Source organism: Astyanax mexicanus, chromosome 14 (assembly GCF_023375975.1).
Source record: "Astyanax mexicanus isolate ESR-SI-001 chromosome 14, AstMex3_surface, whole genome shotgun sequence".
NCBI lineage: Eukaryota > Metazoa > Chordata > Actinopteri > Characiformes > Acestrorhamphidae > Astyanax > Astyanax mexicanus.
Genome location: NC_064421.1, coordinates 7,744,247 through 7,765,276, shown reverse-complemented (window position 1 = coordinate 7,765,276; position 21,030 = coordinate 7,744,247). Strand labels below are relative to the sequence as shown.

Here is a 21,030-nt window from a genome sequence, read left to right as displayed (position 1 = left end):
GTGGTTGCTAAGTGGTTGCTAACTGGTTGCTAGGCAGTTGCTATAATTTCTAAAGTGGTTGCTAAGTGGTTGCTAGGCAGTTGCTAACGTTTTCCTAGTGGTTGCTAAGGTGTTGCTAAGTGCTTGCTAGGCAGTTGCTAACGTTTTCCTAATGGTTGTTAAGGTGTTGCTAAGTGGTTGCTAGGCAGTTGCTATCGTTTCTAAAGTGGTTGCTAAGTGGTTGCTAGGCAGTTGCTAACATTTTCCAGGTGGTTGCTAAGCTGTTGCTAAGTGGTTGCTAGGCAGTTGCTTTCATTTCTAAAGTGGTTGCTAAGCTGTTGCTAGGCAGTTTCTAACGTTTTCCTGGTGGTTGCTAAGGTGTTGCTAACTGGTTGCTAGGCAGTTGCTATAAATTCTAAAGTGGTTGCTAAGTGGTTGCTAGGAAGTTGCTAATGTATTCCAGGTTGTTACTAAGTGGTTGCTAGGCATTTGCTAACGTTTTCCAGGTGGTTGCTAAGGTGTTGCTAAGTGGTTGCTAGGTAGTTGCTAACGTTTTCCAGGTGGTTGCTAAGGTGGTTGCTAAGCAGTTAATAAGTGGTCGCTAAGCCCTGGCTGGGGTGCCGGCGTGTCCAAACTTTTGACTGATAGCTGCTCCATACAGCAGCTCCTCCATACACTCACAGTACTGGAGGAGCAGGGGAGAGAAGGGGTTCCGTGCGCAGAGCTGCTCGTGTGTGAGATGGAACTCTGGGCCCCCCATTCATTTCTATGGGAAAACTTCGTACGACATTTGTACGAAATCCGTATGACGTATCGTTTCGTAAAGCATATTTTCGGAAAGAACTCAATAAGTTCTATAGGTCATCCGAATTTCAGCTTCATATCTTAAATATTGTGACGTTCACGGCCGTTCAAAATTCTCCTAGTTCATTGTCTATGGGAAAAAGGGCGTACGTTTACGAAGTTTTTACGAAAATCGTACGATGTATCGCTCCAAAAAGCACAAGCACACCCCGCGGCTATAAGTTCTACCATCGTGTGAAGTTTCGTGGTTCTAGCTCGAAAGCTCTAGGAGGAGTAGTTGTTTATAAAACGTGGCGAGAATAATAATAATAATAAAAATAAGAAGATTACGAAGAACAATAAGTTGGCTTTTCCAAGCCAACTTAATAATAAGAAGAATAAGAAGAACAGTAAGTTGGCTTTGACAAGCCAACTTAATGATCACAAGCCATCAAACCAAATTTTTGCACCAGGAGTAAAGGCAAAAAGTTATCCAAAAGCAGTGTGTAAGACTGGTGGAGGAGAACATGATGCCAAGATGCATGAAAACTGTGATTACAAACCAGGGTTATTCCACCAAATATTGATTTCTGAACTCTTAAAACTTTATGAATATGAACTTGTTTTCTTTGCATTATTCATTATTTGAGGTCTGAAAGCTCTGCATCTTTTATGTTATTTCAGCCATTTCTCATTTTCTGCAAATAAATGCTCCAAATGACAATATTTTTATTTGGAATTTGGGAGAAATGTTGTCAGTAGTTTATAGAAAAAATAACAATGTTCATTTTACTCAAACAAAAACCTATAAATAGCAAAATCAGAGAAACTGATTCAGAAACTGAAGTGGTCTCTTTCTTCTTGTTTTTTTTTTCCAGAGCTGTATATACAAATGCAAACAAACACACAGCTTGTCTAGCCCCTGTAGAGAAGTACTTACAGTAAAAAAGCTGTCTATCTTGTAAAATATAATAGTAATTAAAAGAAATAACTGTAGATAATCAAAATGTGTAATTGAAACAGAAATGGTCTTCCTAATTACTTTTAATTGTTTGCCTTTATAGGTCAACCATGTTTTAATAAAATGACAAATTTGCTAAAATTGTATGCAGAAATTAAAAAGTGATAAATAGTGCATTTTTTAAAGGCATAAGATGCCAAAATGCACAGTCAAACCTGCTAAGGAAAAAAAGAAAACGTGGACGATATATTGTAGCAGAAATTATTGTGATAAATGATATTATTGTAATTTTAAGACCATTTAAATGCCACTGAAATAATAAAAATAGAGTAGCATAACAAAGCAATTAAACCTTTTTTAAAGACAAATTAGTAGTTTACAAATTTAAGTAATCATAGTTCTGTATTTTACATGTCCCGAATGTGAAAATTATATTATATATATATATATATATATATATATATATATATACTTATTACTTTACCTACTGCAGTCTTTCCACACTGTGTGTATGGAGTCACAGGTATTGAAGCATTGGTCATTGCATGGCTGGCTAAAATACTGTTCACTGTTATACTGTATATATGAACAAACATATAAATATATGATATCTATAGCAATTATTAAATATCATTGAGGTAATGTCTATTTATTGTAGGATAAGTTGATGTAATGAATGTAGTTATCGTGACAGGCTTAGACACAGGCTTTTTGATAATGACCCATATATATATATACAAAGCCATTACAGCGTTTATTTAACAGTTTTTTTTTCTTTTTTTTTCCAATTTGACCCCCTCTTTTACTTTTCACTTCCAATAAATGTTGGTCAGGGGAGAATTACAGCAGTAAAAAAAAACAGTAATAATACCTCAAACCTCAGTACAACAGTAATAACCTTTAATACGATGCTGGAAACCAGTGGAAATGAAGACAAATGGCGGTGGTCCCCTGGGGTTCAATGGGTGAAAGAATTAACAGAGCTTGTCACTCTGACCTAGCCGCCGCAGTTGCTACGAAACGGATGCCCGTGCGCCTCTGGGTAACCGTGGTGACACAGTTGCCGCGGCAGCTCCTCTCCTCCTCCTAGGCAACGGCAAGCAGTGAACAGAGCAAGGATTTGGACCTGCATCTCAAGCAGCACAACAAAAAAAAACCCTGTGATGTTGAGTATCGACATTAAAGTGCATATATATATACGTACTGTATAGTCAAATAAGTGGTTGCACAAATGGTTACAGACAGAAAGAGGTGTGGGATGGGAGTGCTATTTACATTACTAGTGTTTAACACATGTGCAAAGCATTAGGAACCTCTACTTGGAAATTCCTGGAGGTTCCTAATGGAGTCTTATGATAATTGATAATCCATCCAATACAGATCTAAAATATTCACATGCAGTTCCTGCAGATTTTACAGTAGACATGTATGTTAATTGTATGTTTATGTCCATAGCATGGTGTCACAGACAGGCAAGCTCCTGAGACAGCAGCAGTATATAGACGAGCATTGTTCTGTACGAATAGAGCACTGGAGTGTACAGGGGTTGGACAATGAAACTGAAACACCTGGTTTTAGAGCACAATAATTTATTGTGGTGACGGACAGTTCTGGTGGAAACAGAAGAGTTGAGGTGAGCATTGAATTCTACCGTGATTTGATCAGCCGTGGTTTTATGTTTTTTGGATACAATCCGGGTTAGCACCCGAACATCCCTTTCAGACAGCTTCCTCTTATAGCATCCACAGTTAATCCTGTTGGATGTGGTTGGTCCTTCTTGGTGGTATGCTGACATTACTCTGGATACCGTGGCTCTTGATCCATCACAAAGACTTGCTGTCTTGGTCACAGATGCTCCAGCAAGACGTGCACCAACAATTTGTCCTCTTTTGAAGTCTGGTTTGTCACCCATAATATTGTGTGCATTGCACTATTTTGAGCAGAACTGTGCTCTTACCCTGCTAATTGAACCTTCACACTCTGCTCTTACTGGTGCAATGTGCAATTAATAAAGATTGGCGACCAGGCTGCTCCAATTTAGCCATAAAACCTCCACACTAAAATGATGAATATTTTTTCTAACTTTCTGAAGCAGCTATTTTGTGTATAGTACACAGTAGTTGCAGAACTTGCAGGGTTGATGCAGTATATGTACAGTACATGCAGTTATAGACAGTGTCAGTGTTTATCTCAGTCCTCGGTTGTTAGGAGTAGCCGGCAATAAGATCTGTTTATTGTAAAACACCCATTTTCTCTGGATTTCCTCACCATAATCCATGGCAGCTCTGTAAAGCTCAAATGTAGCAGCAAAACATTGTTAACATTGTTGTTGTGTGAATCACCATTAACCTCCTAAACTCCTCAGACCCGTCTGTGGTTCCTGGGCTTTCTCTCACTGGTGTAAGTGATGCAAATATTACTAATAATGTATAAGAGCTGGTAGGTACCAGTTTAAATTATGCAAACGGATCCTCACTGGCTGTGATTTATTTATATTGGTGTTTCTTGGTGAAGACTTGTATAATAACTTCTCTCTACAGTGCAGCACAGAAGAGAATGAACTCCACTATTGATTCTCAGTCCTTCTCAGTGCTTCTTACTAATGATCTCAGAGAGTTTGAGAGTTTATTTATTTATGTGTTTTATATGTATCTTTTGGGTCTTGGTTCATCTTAAAGTCTTGAGCTCAAAGATGATCATCTGTACACTACATTTTCAGTGTTTGTTAGTGAACAATATAGGGAATAAAATGTACTGAGATTTCAAACAGCACTACAAAATGCTGGACAACACTGTTTCTCTAATAGAGAGTGATTCCAAAGTTCAGGTTGGTTTATATTTGAGTCTTGGTTAATCTTGAAGTCTTTGTCCATATTGGCTGATCGTTGAGTCTTTGTTCATGTTAGTTCATATTAAAGTCTTGGTTCACGTTGGTTCCTCTTTGAGTCTTGGTTAATCTTTAAGTCTTTGAATATGTTGGGAATGTTTAAGTCTTTGTTCATTATGGTTCATCTTAGAGTCTTTGTTCATGTCGGTTCATATTTGAGTCTTGGTCAATCTCGGTTCATCTTTAAATCTTGGTTCATTTTGAGTCTTTGTTTACATTAGTTTCTCTTTGAGTTTTTGTTAATTCTGGTTCATATTTGAGTCTTGGTTCCTCTTTGAGTCTTTGATTATGTTGGTTCATATTTGAGTCTTTGTTCATGTTGGTTTAAATTTGAGTCTTGGTTCTTGTTGGTTCCTCTTTAAATCTTTTTTTCCTGTTGGTTCATACTTGAGTCTTTGTTCACATTGGTTCATATATGAGTCTTGGTTCCTCTTTGAATCTTTGATCATATCGGTTCATTTTTAAGTGTTTGTTCATGTTGGTTCATCTTTATATCTTTTTTTCTGTTGGTTCATACTTGAGTCTTTGATCATACCGGTTCATTTTTAAGTGTTTGTTCATGTTGGTTTGTCTGTGAGTCTTTGTTCACCTTGTTTCATATTTGAGTCTTTGTTCAGGTTGGTTCATGTTTGAGTCTTGGCTAATCTGGGTTAATCTTTGAGTATTTGATCATGTTTATTCACCTTAGAAACTTGCTTCAGGGTGTTTTACCTTTTTTTGGGGACCTTTCATGAAGCCTACTATATATATATAGCTAATGCTATATATATAGCTAATGCTATAAAAATGCTATAAATGCTATAAAAATGTTTTTTTATAGCAGTCTTCATGTGTCTCTTAAGCAACTTTTGAACAAAATAAATCGAATTACACTTAAGGATTTCTGTAAAAGTGCAGTGAACACGATATCAGAACTGTGAACAGTTGACAGTTAGATTGATTCAGTTTGTTCTGGACATGGAGAGAAAGTTAACTTAATATAATCAAAACACAACTGACTAATATTACATGCCACATTTTGGTATTGTGGCAGCACAGTGGAAGTTGAAGGCTAATTCACTGGTATGTCTCCAGCTGTAAAGCTCTGGATCTCTCACAGAGCTGGGTCTGGGCCTGGGAATGGAGGGCCTAAGCAGAGTGAAGAAACAAACCCAGATAAAAGCAGAGAAGCCCTGATCTGCCAAGCCCTCACTGATATCCCAGCTGTGCTCGCTTTAGCTGCCATCCCCTCTCACCCCATTTGCTCTGCGCTGGTCTGGAGGCAGAGGGCTGGGGGTGTGTGTAGTCTGGAGAGAGAGAGAGACAGAGACAGAGAGAGAGAGAGAGACAGACAGGCTTCATGCATCATATTACCTTCCCAGCTTTCCAGCTCTGGCCCTGTGTGAGCTGAGCTAACGCTGCCGGATCGCTCAGCATTACAATGGCCTGAGAAGCTCTCCTTCTATCCTGACTTCCTCCAGTCTACCAGATTAGACACTGCACCTTTCAGAAGAGCGCGGATAAAGAGAGAAAGAGAGAGAGAGAGAGAGAGAGAGAGAAAATAAATGTTTGTGCATGCTTTCCTTTTACTTTAAGTCCTGTGCACAGACAGCAAAGCAGTTGTGTGGGGAGACAGCAGTGACTGCTGTTGAATGCATCATGTGGACGTGCGTCCTGCTCTTATTAAATAGACTTTGGTAGATTAATCAAAAGCCTGATCGTAAATCATCTTGGTGAGCGTGCGCCGGCGTATGTTAACCCTGTTAGGCTGTGGAAACTCTTACTCAGGCCTGTGTGCAAGCAGGAAGAGAGAGAGAAAGAGAGAGGGATAAAGAGAGAGAGAAGAAACGTAGCGAGAGCATGCTGAAAGTGTGGCTGTGATTAAAGGCTGGATTTTCAATGCACTGGGATGAAGTGGTAGACGCAGCATGTTGCCTTTTTTGAATAGTGATTAAAGTCATTTGATTATTTTTTCATGTAATTGGGTCTGTTTTGGAGTTTTTGAGTGTGGAACGAATGTGTCGGTGTTTGTTCTGTAGACTCTTTTTCGAGTTTGACACAGTTTTGGCTTTGAAGAGCAGGAAGTGAAGTGGATACCTCTTCAACTCAACGATCGCAGTATCTAATCTGATTGTTGTGAAGTTGTGAGGTGTTATCTTGTGATTGAGGTTGTGAGGTGAACACTGATGTGGATTGTTGTAGTTAGAATGATGCCTGATAGTGGGTGCCAGATTTCTAAAGTTGTGCAAGTATTTAACATTCCTCGATCCACAGTGTTATGTGTCTACCACTAATTCACTATAGAAGGCTAATATTATCATCCACAGTGGACAGCACAGTGCAGTGGGTGGTAATGATCATGACCAGCAGTGTCTGGCTAGATTTGTCCATGTGAAAACTTCAGTGCAGGAAGCCAGAACATGCATACTTGCATAAAACTAGTTCAAAAAGCTATAATGTTTCCATTTGTACTTTTCTGAATATTCTCAAATAGTCAAACAATAGTTAAACATTTGCTCAAGAATAGTTTTTATTACTTTTTACTTTGCAATGTGCTAATTTAGGGCTGCATGATTTTGCTAAAAATTAAGAGACCACTTCACTTCAGTTTCTGAATCAGTTTCTCTGATTTTGCTATTTATAGGTTTATATTTGAGTAAAATCATTTATTTTTGTTTTATTTTATAAACTACAGACAACATTTCTCCTTAATATCAAACTTTTTTTTATCATTTAGGGCATTTATTTTCAGAAAATTAAAAAAATTGCTGAAATAACAAAAACTATCCCTAATAATGCAAAGAAAACAAGTTCATATTCATAAAGTTTTAAGAGTTCAGAAATCAATATTTGGTGAAATAACTCTGCTTTTTAATCACAGTTTTTATGCATCTTGGCATCATGTTCTCCTCCACCAGTCTTACACACTGCTTTCGGACAACTTTATTCAAGAAGTTCAGCTTAGTTTGATGCTTTGTGATCATCCATCTCCTCTTGATTATAATTCAGAGGTTTTCAATTTAGTAAAATTAAAGAAACAGATTTTTCCATGCATCAATGATTCAACATTTATAATTTATAAAATTAAATGCAACCTGCATTTGCTAGATGTGGTGCTAAATTTGCTTTTGGATTAAGCATAAATCATTATGTGTGGTTTATTTGACTTATGTGAACTTGGAATGGCCCTATAAAATCAGTTGAATTTTTCTAAGTCGATTCCAGACTTTTTTTTTTATTCCCATCTAATCCTATCTATCTAATCCATCTAATTTTATCTTAATTTCATTTTTAGCCACAGTTTTGTGATTCTGTCTGTATTCTATGCATTATTAAAATCTTAGGACCCTACATTGCATATACTGCCTATTACATATTATATTGCATTATATATCTTGTATTACATATATAACAAGGCTGATTGATAGTAGATGCCACTATAGTTTGAACAATCTTTCTGCTATTTCAAGTAGTGTTTTAGTACAATAATTAAAAATTTTACATTCCAAAACGTTTTAATACTTTTATTTTGTGTGGATTTCTTCTTTGGTCTTCTCTACCCACAGTCTTCTGACTGACTGTCGGTTAGATTAATGTGTATGTGATGTTTTTGCTTTGCTTTATTCTACTTTAATATTTATCTTGTCTGGGTTGTTGAACTAAAGGTCTCGAGAAGCGGCCTGTTTCCCTCAATAATTCCCTTTATTTATACTGTATATGGAGCCGATGACAATAAAATCCTCCTTGATCTTGATCTTGGACATCCTTCAGCAAAAGCCAGTAAGTTGAATGGCTGTAAGACCTGAGGCTTTTAACTGTGCTCTAGAAAGAATAATAACAGCCAGCGGTTCCATTGGGTCATGTTTGCTTTTCTCATGTAACGGTTTGACATTTAGCTGTTTTGATTGCTGTGCGTTGCACTGGTGCGTAGAAGACTGTCAGCCTTCCTTAACCCTTTGTGGGTTTTTTTTTTTTTTTTTTTTCGTTTTTTTGTTCCTTTTTCAGGTCTTACAACACAGTAATTATATCAGACAGACACATGCCCTGATCTCTTTTACTCCAGAAGACATACAGCTGTTTAAAAATATAATCATTTAAAATGTAAAAATAAGTAGAATTGTTATATTTTCCTGGAACTGATCATGTTTTGGTCAAAATTTTACCAAGCGCCTGTTTTTTTTTTTTTTTTTTTTGTTACTTATTTTTGAATGTATAAACTTTAAATATTTTCACACCTAAGATATCTTTCCAAAAATGGTTAGACTAGAGTGTTTATGAGTTAAAAGCATAAGAATATTGATGATTTGAGTTCATTACATTGATTATTAATTATTACTTTGACAAAATACATGGAGAAACAGCATCAGGCGGATTTATTTTTCTTGATAATCAATAATCACACCTCTAGGATACATGTAGATACTAAAAACCTGACACTCAGAGCAGCCTCTGAGCTTTCAGTATTTTGATCAGGACACACAAAGAAAACATATATACAAAAATTTAACCTTTTTTTAGTCTAAATAAATAAAAATGTTTAGTGCAAAATAACTACTTAGTAAAAATGTGCAAGTAAAATAAAAACTATATAAAGTAGTGCGCACACCATACCTAGCTTTAGTTTGAGTAAAGCAGGTAGTTTCACACTTTTTCTGTGGACACTTTTGAGTCTGATATTTACTGATATTATTTGGTTTGAAACATCTTATAAATATGTTTGAAGCACTAAAAGTAAATATTTAATATTGGTTGAGGAAGAAGATTCACTTTTTTAGGTGTTTTTCTATGGGTTTCTTGTAGATTTAGCTTTACCACACTGGGATGTCATCACTATTTTTAGAAAGAGTAAGCTCCGCCCTTTCTAACCATATATGGATTGTGTTTATGTGTGAAGGGATTCCTGAGTAATTAAGCTGAGAACACAAGGTGAGATTTTGGATGGACTACAGAATCCGTCTGTAGGGTTCTAAGGGTTAAATCAGATCAAGATTTAGGGCTCAGGCACTCAACAGACGAGTTGCTGGGGCACGACATGTGACACCTTTCCTAGGAGGGTTTAACAGGGGCCACACCCTCCACCCGAGTTCTCACAGGTAAACACAGGCAGGATGAGTCGAGGCTTGCTGGGAGTTTGACGTAGGCTGTGGAGAGCTCCTGCTCTTCAAAACAAGACGCCCAGTCTCCTGCAGGCACAGAGGGGTTGAGTGCTGTTAAAGATGTGAATCTGTGTAGGATTAGTAATAGATGCCCACCTGATAAAGAGAAGGGAAGGACCGACCAAAAGCCAGGCCCCCGGGAGCCATTCCAGAGCAGGTTTTAGATTTTCTGCAGATTTTCTGATTTGACTGTTTATCTCAGGCTTTTCTCAGAGCTCTATTAGGAAGATCCAGTAAAGGAGATAGTAGTCCTGAGTTAAGTAAACAAAGCGAAGCGAGCGGCTCTTTCAGCGCAGTGCTGAAGTTTGCGTCACTGCATTCCTCTCTCTGTTTATTCCCACTTCAGATCAGTACAGTCAGTGAGAAACACATTGCTCCATTTTTCCAACAAGTAATCAGTGAAGTTGGCATCTGAAGGAAATAAGAAAATGAGTCAAATGGAAACCATGGAAAACTTCACTGCACTTTTATTCATGCTTAACTGTATAGATAGATAGATAGATAGATAGATAGATAGATAGATAGATAGATAGATAGATAGATAGATAGATAGATAGATAGATAGATAGATAGATAGATAGATAGATAGATAGATAGATAGACAGACAGACAGACAGACAGACAGATAGGTAAGCATATCATTTGGGGATATTATAATTTCAGTGGTTTTGATGAATGTAATGAATAGAGGTAAGAATCACAGGGCATCTCATGAAACAATATTATCACAATACTGTGATTTTTTGATACTCAGTTACACTCAGTATTCAACAGTTCTCTGTGATACTTTACAATATCTGTGTTACTGAAGAGGGTAAACTACTCCTAAATAAGCACCCCCTCATTACCTTCCCCAGGTGTTTCTTGTTTCCTGTTCACATGTAGATTTAGAGTTCCTGTGCTTCCTTATTTCAGTGTCTGAACATGTGCGTGTTCCTTATCTGTTTAGTTCCTTGTGTTTCTTTGCTTTACGTCTCAGTATATTACATTTACCTCTATGTTAAGTTTAGGATAGTTCTTTTCCGTTTATTAAAGTACTTGTGCTTACGGACGGTCTTTGTGTCCTTCCTGCAGCAATTGTGACAAGGATATTACAGAGTTACAATGTTTTCTGTTCTATATACAGCATTATGTTGGAATGTTTGAATAGTGGTATCAAGGTTGTAAATAAAATCCTGTAATGTCATATATAATGAGCTTCGAGGGGAGTGAGTCGGGGACTGTGAAGTGAACGTTCAGTGTATGGGTGAAGAGAAGGTTAGGTGTTTTGTGTTTGAGTCAAATGTTGCTGATCGGATCATAAATGGCCACAGCAACTTTACTGTTAGGTAAAAGATTTAGATAGTGTAGTTAAAGGTGAGTGAGTGAGAGTATAGAAGGAGGGAATGGGCTCTATGTATAGCAACAGTTGTTAGCTGTAGGATTTATCATCTTCCTGTATTGTGTTACTGTAGCTTGAAAGCTTGTCATGCTATGTTGGTCAAGAGCTGGGTAACCAGTTAGTTTACCATCAGAGGGTAAATACATCTCTGGGAAAAAAATAAGAGACCTCTTAAAAATGATGAAACTATAATTATAAACCTCTGTAATATAATCAAGAGGAAGGTGGATGATCACGAGCCATCAAACCAAGCTGAACTGAATTTTTGCACCAGGAGTAAAGCAGCATAAAGTTATTCAAAAGCAGTGTGTAAGACTGGTGGAGGAGAACATGATGCCAAGATGCATGAAAACTGTGATTAAAAACCAGAACCAGGGTTATTCCACCAAATATTGATTTCTGAACTCTTAAAACTTTATGAATATGAACTCTGCATCTTTTTTGTTATTTCAGCCATTTCTCATTTTCTGCAAATAAATGCTCTAAATGACAATATTTTTATTTGGAATTTGGAAGAAATGTTGTTTGTAGTTTATAGAATAAAACAACAATGTTCATTTTACTCAAACATAAACCTATTAATAGCAAAATCAGAGAAACTGATTCAGAAACTAAAGTGATCTCTGAATTTTTTCCAGAGCTGTATTTGCCTGGATGATCAGCTTTTTATTTACTTGCAGCAGAAGCTGGTCTTGAGTTGGCTTTTTTCAGCAGGTTGGTATTGGATCTAAAGTTTTCTAGCGAGTCTTTTTATCCAGTCCAACGCTTCACTGGCTCACAGAGTGATTTAAGACTAACACGAACAGCTCATTACTCGTCCATCTTCCACTTAGCTCCGTGATTGTTAGAACACAGCTCTCAGATTTTGGCTGAATGGTGAAATGGCCGTTTGGCAGCTGGTTAGCTCGTAATAAGGACAGCCTGCGTCTTGCCTTTGTGTGGAAAACGCTCTCTCTCTGTTCTGGCAGTGAAGCATGCACTTCGTTATTCAGATGTTGAGGCTGTTTGGGGCGGGTTTGGGGGTCTGCTCTGTGTTCTGTAGCTGTTGATGTTGGTATTAGGCACGTGAAAAGCCTAAATGAGGGCATGATGGATGTTCTATAGAGCTGTGTGTTATTTACAGACAACTCGGAGCAGTTTCAGGCAGGAAGAGGGCAAATCGATGGATTCAGTAAATGCCACAGCAGTGGAGAGTTCAGCCAGTGCAGAGCCGGGGTTTTTCATCTTGTTTAACATAAACGTCTATCTGTAAATATCCTGCATGTTAAAGAGCTTCCAGATTCACTGGTGTGTACAGTGGGAGAGTTTGTCTGTAGTTACACACTAGAAAGTGCAGAAAAAGTGCGTAATTGCAGCTTACCAGTGTTGCTGTGATATCCATGCTGGTTGCTAAGGTGTTGCTATGATAGAAAATTATATATAAAGGTGTAACTACTGTATGGTATTGGTTGTTGATGGTTGCTAAAGTGTTGCTATGATATAAAAGGATATAGAAAGATGTCACTTGTGTATGGTACTGGTTGTTGATGGTTGCTAAGGTGTTGCTATGATAGAAAATGATATATAAAGGTGTAACTACTCTATGGTATTGGTTGTTGCTGGTTGCTAAGGTGTTGCTATGATATAAAATGATATATAAAGTTGTGAGATGTTGTTATGTTATAGGTGTTAGTTGCTAACTTGTTGCTAAGGTGTTGTTATGTTATAGGTGTTAGTTGCTAACTTGTTGCTAAGGTTTTGTCATGCTATCAGTGTCGGTTGCTAGCTAGTTGCTAAGGTGTTATTATGGAATAAGTGTTGGCTGCTGAGGTGTTGATATGGTATAGGTGTTGCTCTTTTATTGTAATTGTTGGTATTGCTAAGCTGTGGATGGGGTGTTGCTATGGTAAAGGTAATGGTTGCTAAGATGTTAGAAACATGACAGTTAATATCTATTACTCTCTTGTTGCGTACTGCAGTCTAATCCTCCTCCACAGCAATTCTCTTCACTGGACAGTAGAGACAGTTACTCCAACAAAAATAGGATAAACTTATTTTAATACATTTCATTTTAAAGAAACAGTAAAGCAGTGAATAAGTGTCCCAATACTTCTGTCAATTAATGTGCTCAGAGTTGTAGTCTGCTGTTTAGTGTGGACGCGCTGCTAATTAATCGTAAAAATGCTTCATACTGTCAGCAGTAATGCGGCATCAGCTCTGTGAAACGTAATGGATTTACTCCACAATACTGCAAAAGTGTGCTAATTAATATCTTGATAATCAGCCCCCTGACACAGCCCTCAGACTTCATCACAAACAAATGTTTTAGTGAGGCAGATGGTGTTTGGGCTACAGAACAGAATGGCACGCCTAATTATCCACTCTCAAACGCGGCACTGTGCTCCTGTGTGCACGGCCAGCCCAGGGCCTTTTCACTGGCGCGTTCAGTCAGGCTACTGGTGAACAGCGTTAACCACAGACGCTCTGGAGCCGTGAATAAAGTTTGGTGTCGGTGGTTTACTTTTTTTTGTGCTTTGGTGTGGGTAAATTAAAGTGTAAGGTGTTTATTAGTTTGATTCATAGAGTGTACTGTGTACAGTGCAATCAGATCCTCAGAGCAATGCTCCAATATTCCTTTTCTGGACGGTGGAGACAGTTATTCCAACAAAAAGCAGGATAAACTCTTTTTAATACCCTCGGTTTCAGAAGAAACTGTGAGTAAACAGGTGTCCCAAAATCCTCCAAAGTCAGAGTGCACCTAGCTCTTAAAGGGGATGGCAAGTGACACACTGATTGCTTTAATGCACGTTACACCCAAAACACACCCATAAATAATTACAGGTATTACATGCCTTTTGTGCATTTCGACCCATGCAAGGTGTACTTTTCCCGTTGTTATGATAGCAAAGACACACTGGCAGTGGTCAAACCATCATCAGTGCAAGGTCTTGGGGGAAAATGAATGCAACACTGGATTGAAATAAAATCAGGCGGTCCAACAAAATATTAGAGTGTGTGACCACTTGAAAATAATGAGTTTCTTTGATTCTACCAAATTGAAAACCTCTGGAATATAATCAAGAGGAAGATGGATGATCACAAGCCATCAAACCAAGGAGGTGGCGGCATAAAGTTATCCAAAAGCAATGTGTAAGACTTGTGGAGGAGAACATGATGCCAAGATGCTTGAAAACTGTGTTTAAAAACATGACATATTAATTTCTGAACTTTTAAAACTTTATGAATATGAACTTGTTGTCTTTGCATTATTTGAGGTCTGAAAGCTCTGCATCTTTTTTTTTTGTTATTTTAGTCATTTCTCATTTTCTGCAAATAAATGCTCTATAAATAAATGACGATATTTTTATTTGGAATTTGGGAGAAATGTTGTCTGTAGTTCATAGAATAAAAAAAACAATGTTCATTTTACTCAAACATAAACCTATAAGTAGCAAAATCAGAGAAACTGATTCAGAAACTGAGGTGGTCTCTTATTTATTTTTTTATTTTATTTTATTTTTTTCCAGAGCTGTATATGAAATTAGATTAGAAGCGGAGCCCCAACAGTCAGTTAGTAGTGAAATACATGAGACGCCATAGAAGAAAAAAAACTAGCTTCAGATTTACAGTATGTATGGTAATGAGGATATATATTGATGTATTTATACAGGCTGTGTACCTTCATTATGCGTTTAAGAGAATCCACACAATTACTGCCTGCGTTTCTCTTTAAACTGGGAAATTTGGTCAAGAATGATGATCCGGTCTTGGGATGCAATTGGCAGTTGGCAGCAAATTAGGCCCAAACTGAGCGCTACGCTGTCATGGCAACAGCGCAATTAAATTACTTTCCTGTCAGTTGTAATATAATGTTCAGCGCAGAGACTCAGGAGACTGCAGCGCCCCACCAGAGCGGGAGCGAGATGAGGGCTTCTCACTGGAAAGATGCAGAGCATTGATTTTTCATGAATGATTTGGGTGTTTGTGTCTCACTCTGGGCAGCTGTGATGGAGTTCTGCGTCTGAATGAATTTGCTTCTCTCTTTGAAAGGCTGCTCACCTTGGGCGAAACGCTGAAGTTCAGTCATAAAGAGAAACTCTTAAGATCGTCTCGTTTCTTGAAGACACTCTTTGCAAAACAAAGATTTAAGGAGTGTCAGTTCATGTTTAGCTGAAGAGTGCCCTTGTTGATCATTCTCGTGACAGCAGAGCATCTATTTTTGTGGGCTTTTTAGTTTGGTTTGGTCTGAAAAGCACAAGGTGAAGTTTTAATATTGGGTTCTGTGGATGTACGCTGTTATTTGCAGGGGCAGAACATACTGTAAGAACATACTGTAGTCCTGGCCTAGGGGGTAACATTAGTAAAGCAATAAAACAGGAGAGGGAGTGTGTTATCACAATTAACATCACAGCTGTAATTTGCTTTTATACAACATTTTTATTTTTTTACAAAATAAATAAAGAAAATAAAAGACCCTAAAAAAATTGAGAAGGAATATGCTTTAATACGGACTGCGCCTTCCGCCAGGAAGTCAAAAAGTAGTTCCTCAAACAGTGAATTGTAACACAACCGTAACTACAAAACGGCATATGATTTATACGTTATCTAGACATCAAAATTGGGGATTAAGGGGGTTAATAAATGTTAGGAGTTTCTGCCTGTTTTTGCTGGGTGGTGTTGATTAGCTAGCTGGCTGGACTGTGGTTCGGTTAGCATAGCTTGCTTTAGCTTAGCATTAGCTTAGCTTAGCTTAGCCTGGCTGGTTACCGTTCTGACTGTCACACTGCGGCCGAGGCAACTGATGGATTTTCTTTCCCTTTTTTTTTTTTTTATTTACAAAAGACGAGTCAGTGCTGCGGACTGCAGGTGAGCGTGCCTTGGCTAGGTGCTAGCCTGTGCTAAGCTAATGCTGCTGCTGCTGGTGGGTTTGGAGGCCATGTTACATGTGTGTCCTGTGTGTATATGCCATTACTTGGCAACGCATCCGTGGAGTGATACAGATTTAGTGTGAGAAGGCCATGCTAATATTTGTGATAACACTTCTTGTTTGAACACTTCTCAACCAATCAGATTGTGAGGCCGAAACATACTATTGTATAAAAATACTTTTAAACACGCTTTAGCATCACATTAGGTTCACATTAAGCAGATTTTGTCAAGTGAATTCATCTTAAACATGCCTTTTTGAAAGCTTAGGTAATTTGTTAATACAACTTTATTACATTTTACATTTTACATTTCGGCATTTAGCTGACGCTCTGATCCAGAATGACTTAAAAGTTTATTTCTATTACATAAGTGGGTCAATGTAATGTTAGAAGTCTTGCCCAAGGACTCTTATTGGTCAGCCACTCAGACCTGCAATTGAAACCCAGTCTCCCACATGGTAGCTCATTGGTAGGCGGTGGTGTTATCCACTGCTCCACTCCACATCAACCATTGAACAGCTCAACATGCTTGGAGGAGAACACTAACTACCAATTATATAATATCAGCTGAAAGACTCTGGTTAGCATTGTGCTAAATGACGAAAAAGAAGGAGAACCATCATACCCACACAGAACAAAGCCAGTTATTCTATAATCTTCAAAATAAAGGTTCTTTGATTAAAGACAAAGAGAGATGTGTAAATGAAAGGTAGTATTTATATTAAGTGATGTTCTTCAGATCTAGTTTTGTAACACATCATTTAGTTCATCACTCAAAGAACACTTTATAGCACCTTTATGCATGCCGTAAGATCAACAGACCACCACGTGGCTGCATTGCTTGGAAAATCTTTTTCTTATTATTTTATTTAATAATTGTAAGAATGCACTGTGGAAATCCAGCAGTCCAGAGTGGTGAAAGCATCTATTAATATCAAGTTATGACTGAATATAAAACATTAATCAGATTAAATAGATAACACATTGTAAACAGGTGTAAATATAGAAACCAATAGAAGGAACACTTCTAGTTTTGTCAGTGGCCTCAGCTCCGAAATAAATTGACCCCTGTTATAAATGATAAAATATGCTTTTCTTTAGACTGGCTGTGAAAATGTCACTGTTTCATTTACTTCTAAAAGATTTAAAACAATTCAGCAGAGCTGCCACTCCACACAGACCACGCACTGAGCTCAGAGCCGGAGATCTCCGCTAGGGGGTCTCCAATAAATACATAATTAAATGAATACATTTAAAATATTAACTTGAAAGTTCATGGCTCATGTTTTGTGACACTCTTCATCATTCTCAAATGAAACAGACATGAAGACATGCAGTTTAACCCTTTGAGGAATGGTGGTCACTACATTATACTTTACTACATGATGCAGTGAAAGGAGATGAGGAGATGAAGTGAGATGTCAGATTTAGGCCACAGCCTCTCTCTCTCTATGTATATATATATGGGTGTTACGATTGAGCATAACAGTTGCTGCACACAGACCACAATTTATGAAATGCTATCAGATAGGAATGTCACAATAATAATATCATTAGTGCTTTAGTGCAGTATATGATCATGACCTCACACCATTATACTGGTTATATTTTATTTGTTTAGGATAATTCAGTATTTTTATATTGGCTTTATCCTAACAATTAAAGTTTATCTGGTGATTATACTTTATTATTATTTTTTTATTATGTCAGTGGTGTAAAATGACAATATATAATTTCATTTAAATAGTTATCATGACAGACCTAGAATCAGATTTTTGTTTACTTTATGATCGCTACTCTCTTAAACAGTAATCCTGCCATGTTTTTCAACATCACAACATTTCCAGTAAGTATATTACGACATTATTTATTACAGAAAATACATGCACACAACTGAAAAAGCAGGACTGCAGAGAGAGAGAGAGATTGAAAGACAGAGAGAGAACTGAGAGAAATAAAAACAGAGAGAAAGAGAAACAGAGAGAAAGAGAAACAGAGAAATATAGACAGAGAAAAAAACACAGAGAGACACAGAGAGAGAGAGAGAGAGTGAGTGAGAGAAAGAACATAGAGAAAGAAAAAAGAGAGACAGAGAGAGAAAGAACAGGGACAAATAAAAAAATAAAACAGAGAGTGAGAACAGAGAAAGAAAGAGAGACACAGTGAGAGAACATAGAGAGAACAGAGAGAGAGAAAGGAGAGAGAAATAAAGAGATCAGAGAGAAAAAGAAAGATAAACAGAGAGAGGAAAAAATAAAAAAACAGAGAGAAAGGACAGAAAGGAAGAAAAGAGAGAGAGAATAGAGAGAGAAGGTGATAGAAACAGTGAGAGTGCAGAGAGAAAGAAACATATAGAGAGAGAACGGACAGATGCAGAGAGAGGAGAGAGAAAGGCTAGAGAGAAAGAAAAGAGAAACAGAGAGAGTGCAGAGAGAAAGAAACATAGAGAGAGAACGGACAGATGCAGAGAGAGGAGAGAGAAAAAGTAGAGAGAGAGAAAAGAGAAACAGAGAGAGTGCAGAGAGAAAGAAACATAGAGAGAGAACGGACAGATGCAGAGAGAGGAGAGAGAAAAAGTAGAGAGAGAGAAAAGAGAAACAGAGAGAGTGCAGAGAGACTGAAATAAAGAGAGATTGAGGAGACATAAACAGCAGAGGGAGAGAAAGAGAAAGAATAAGGAGAGAGAGTGTGCAAAGAGCAAAAAAACAGAGAGAGGGAACAGACTGAAATACAGAGAGAGAGAGGAGAGAGAGAATAGAGAGATAGAGAGAGCAGATATAAAGAGAGAGCAAAGAGGAAGAAACAGAGAGAGAGAGAAAGAACAGCGAGAGACAGAGAGAGCTAAGAGAAAAAGAGACAGAGAGAGAGCAGAGAGACAGAGAAAGAGAAAAATACAGAGAGAGAGAGAGAGAGAGAGAGGGGGAAGGTCAGGGGGTCGAGAGGCTGCTCAAACTGATCCCTATCACACTGTCAGAGCGGGTTTAGCAGGCGGCCGGCTGCTGCTCTGGTGTCGTATTATTGCTGTTTGAATGTGTGTTTGATTGAATTCCCATTAGCGTCTGCCCCGTGCTGTTAGCTACTCTGAATCAGGAGCATTATGGGGAAATAGATCTTACTGATGTTATTGACATTAAAGCAGACCCATGGAGCTGCACATGGATTTCTGGATGCCAGTAAAAGGCTGTTAATTCCTGATGATGAGCAGATTCCAGTGCTTTGGTTGAATACTAGGATGGTTAATGGTGACCCGGTGCTATCTTTACCCTGTTGAACCCTTTAACCCTTTCAGACCCTGCATGAATGTCATGTATTTTGTACACCAAGCTACACCAGGAGATATAAGCTTTTCTTAGAGCCATATTGTGGAATTTATTGGATTTATAGATTAATTGATGTCAGTTTCACACAGTTTCACCACCAATAATCTTTTCTACATGTTTAATTAAGGTTTAATGAAGCAGTAACTTTAGTAAGTCAAATTGGGGGACAAGTTTTAGGGAGTTTAGAGCACCTAGAGTCAGCTAGAATTGTATATCTTTGTAAAGCTCGTTGTCTAGCTTGGTTATGTTTCTTTTATTTATTTATTTTTTTATTTTTCTCCCATTCTCCCCCATCACTAGTGATGCCACAACACAAGTAGGGTGAAGACTAGCATATGCCTCCTCTGACACATGTGATGTCACATTTTTGAACTGCTGCTGATGCAGCATTGCCCAGTAGCATCACAGCGCTAATGCTCGGAGGAAAGCGCAGCGACTGGGTTTTGATACATCAGCTCACAGATGCCTTGTGCTGATCTACATCACCCTAGGAGTGATGAGGGGAAAAGAGCACCATCTGCTGTACTCACCCAGAGAGAGCAAGGCCAATTGTGCTCTCTCAGGGCTCCGTCAGCTTATGGCAAGCTACATGACAAGGATTCGAACCAGTGATCTCCTGATCATAGTGGCAGTGATTTAAACTGCTGGATCACTCAGCACCCTTAGCTTGGTTATGTTAATCTTGCTTGTAAACTACCTAAACCATCTAACTTAAACAAACATATACTCTATGCTGACCTATCCCGAACGAGTACTAGAACCCATTGGCTTAGTGTAATCCCATCCACACAGGTTCAACATTTTTGAAAGTCCATTAAAAGTCAAGTGATGGTGCCATTTACTGTCTTTGACTTAATATTAAAACAGTTTTGTAAGATAATATTTAACGTATAACACATAGAAAGGTGTGATTAGTGTGAATGAAGGTGTGTTTGAATATCAGACTGTATGATTTGGTTGAAAATGAGGGTTAAACACTGTGTGAAGAACTTGCCCTCAGGGCTGGAGGTCCACACTTAACCATTAGAGGCATAACTCAAAGTACCCATCATTAAATAATGGTTTTAGCCTCACTGTTCGTGAGTGTGAGGTGTACATGAGGTGTGAGTGTGTGTGTGTGTGTGTGTGTGTGAGTGTACAGGGGTTGGACAATGAAACTGAAACACCTGGTTCTAGAGCACAATAATATATTGTGGTGACAGACAGTTCTGGTGGAAACAGGAGAGTTGAGGTGCACATTGAATTCTGTCGTGATTTGATCAGCTAATCTCAGTTAATCCTGTTGGATGTGGTTGGTCCTTCTTGGTGGTATGCTGACATTACCCTGGATACCGTGGCTCTTGATCCATCACAAAGACTTGCTGTCTTGGTCACAGATGCGCCAGCAAGACGTGCACCAACAATTTGTCCTCTTTTGAACTCTGGTATGTCATAATGTTTTGTGCATTGCAACCTCCCACACTAAAATGACAGGTGTTTCAGTTTCATTGTCCAACCCCTGTATGTGTGTGTGAGCCAATGGTGGAAGATACAGCACATAGATAAAACAAACAGGTTTTATAGATAGAACTGAGTGATCTGTGTGGCTTTAGTGCTGGTGTGTCACATTTTAGATATGCATCCTCAGCAAATGTGTGTGTGTGTGTGTGTTTGTAATATATCTCCTAGCAAAAGTTG

The 21,030-nt window shown here is 38.1% G+C and overlaps 1 protein-coding gene across 3 annotated transcripts in view; it reads left to right on the top strand.

Moving 5' to 3' along the window:
• Positions 1-21,030, top strand: part of foxn3 (forkhead box N3) — a 198,776-nt gene that overhangs the window by 45,774 nt on the left and 131,972 nt on the right. The window contains exon 1 of one of the 3 annotated variants that reach the window (XM_022673236.2): positions 9,480-9,902. The exons of the other annotated variants lie outside the window; for them this stretch is intronic. The gene's annotated coding sequence lies outside the window, so the exon portion shown is untranslated. Of the gene's footprint in view, positions 1-9,479; positions 9,903-21,030 lie in introns of those variants that run through there. 3 annotated transcript variants of the gene reach the window in all.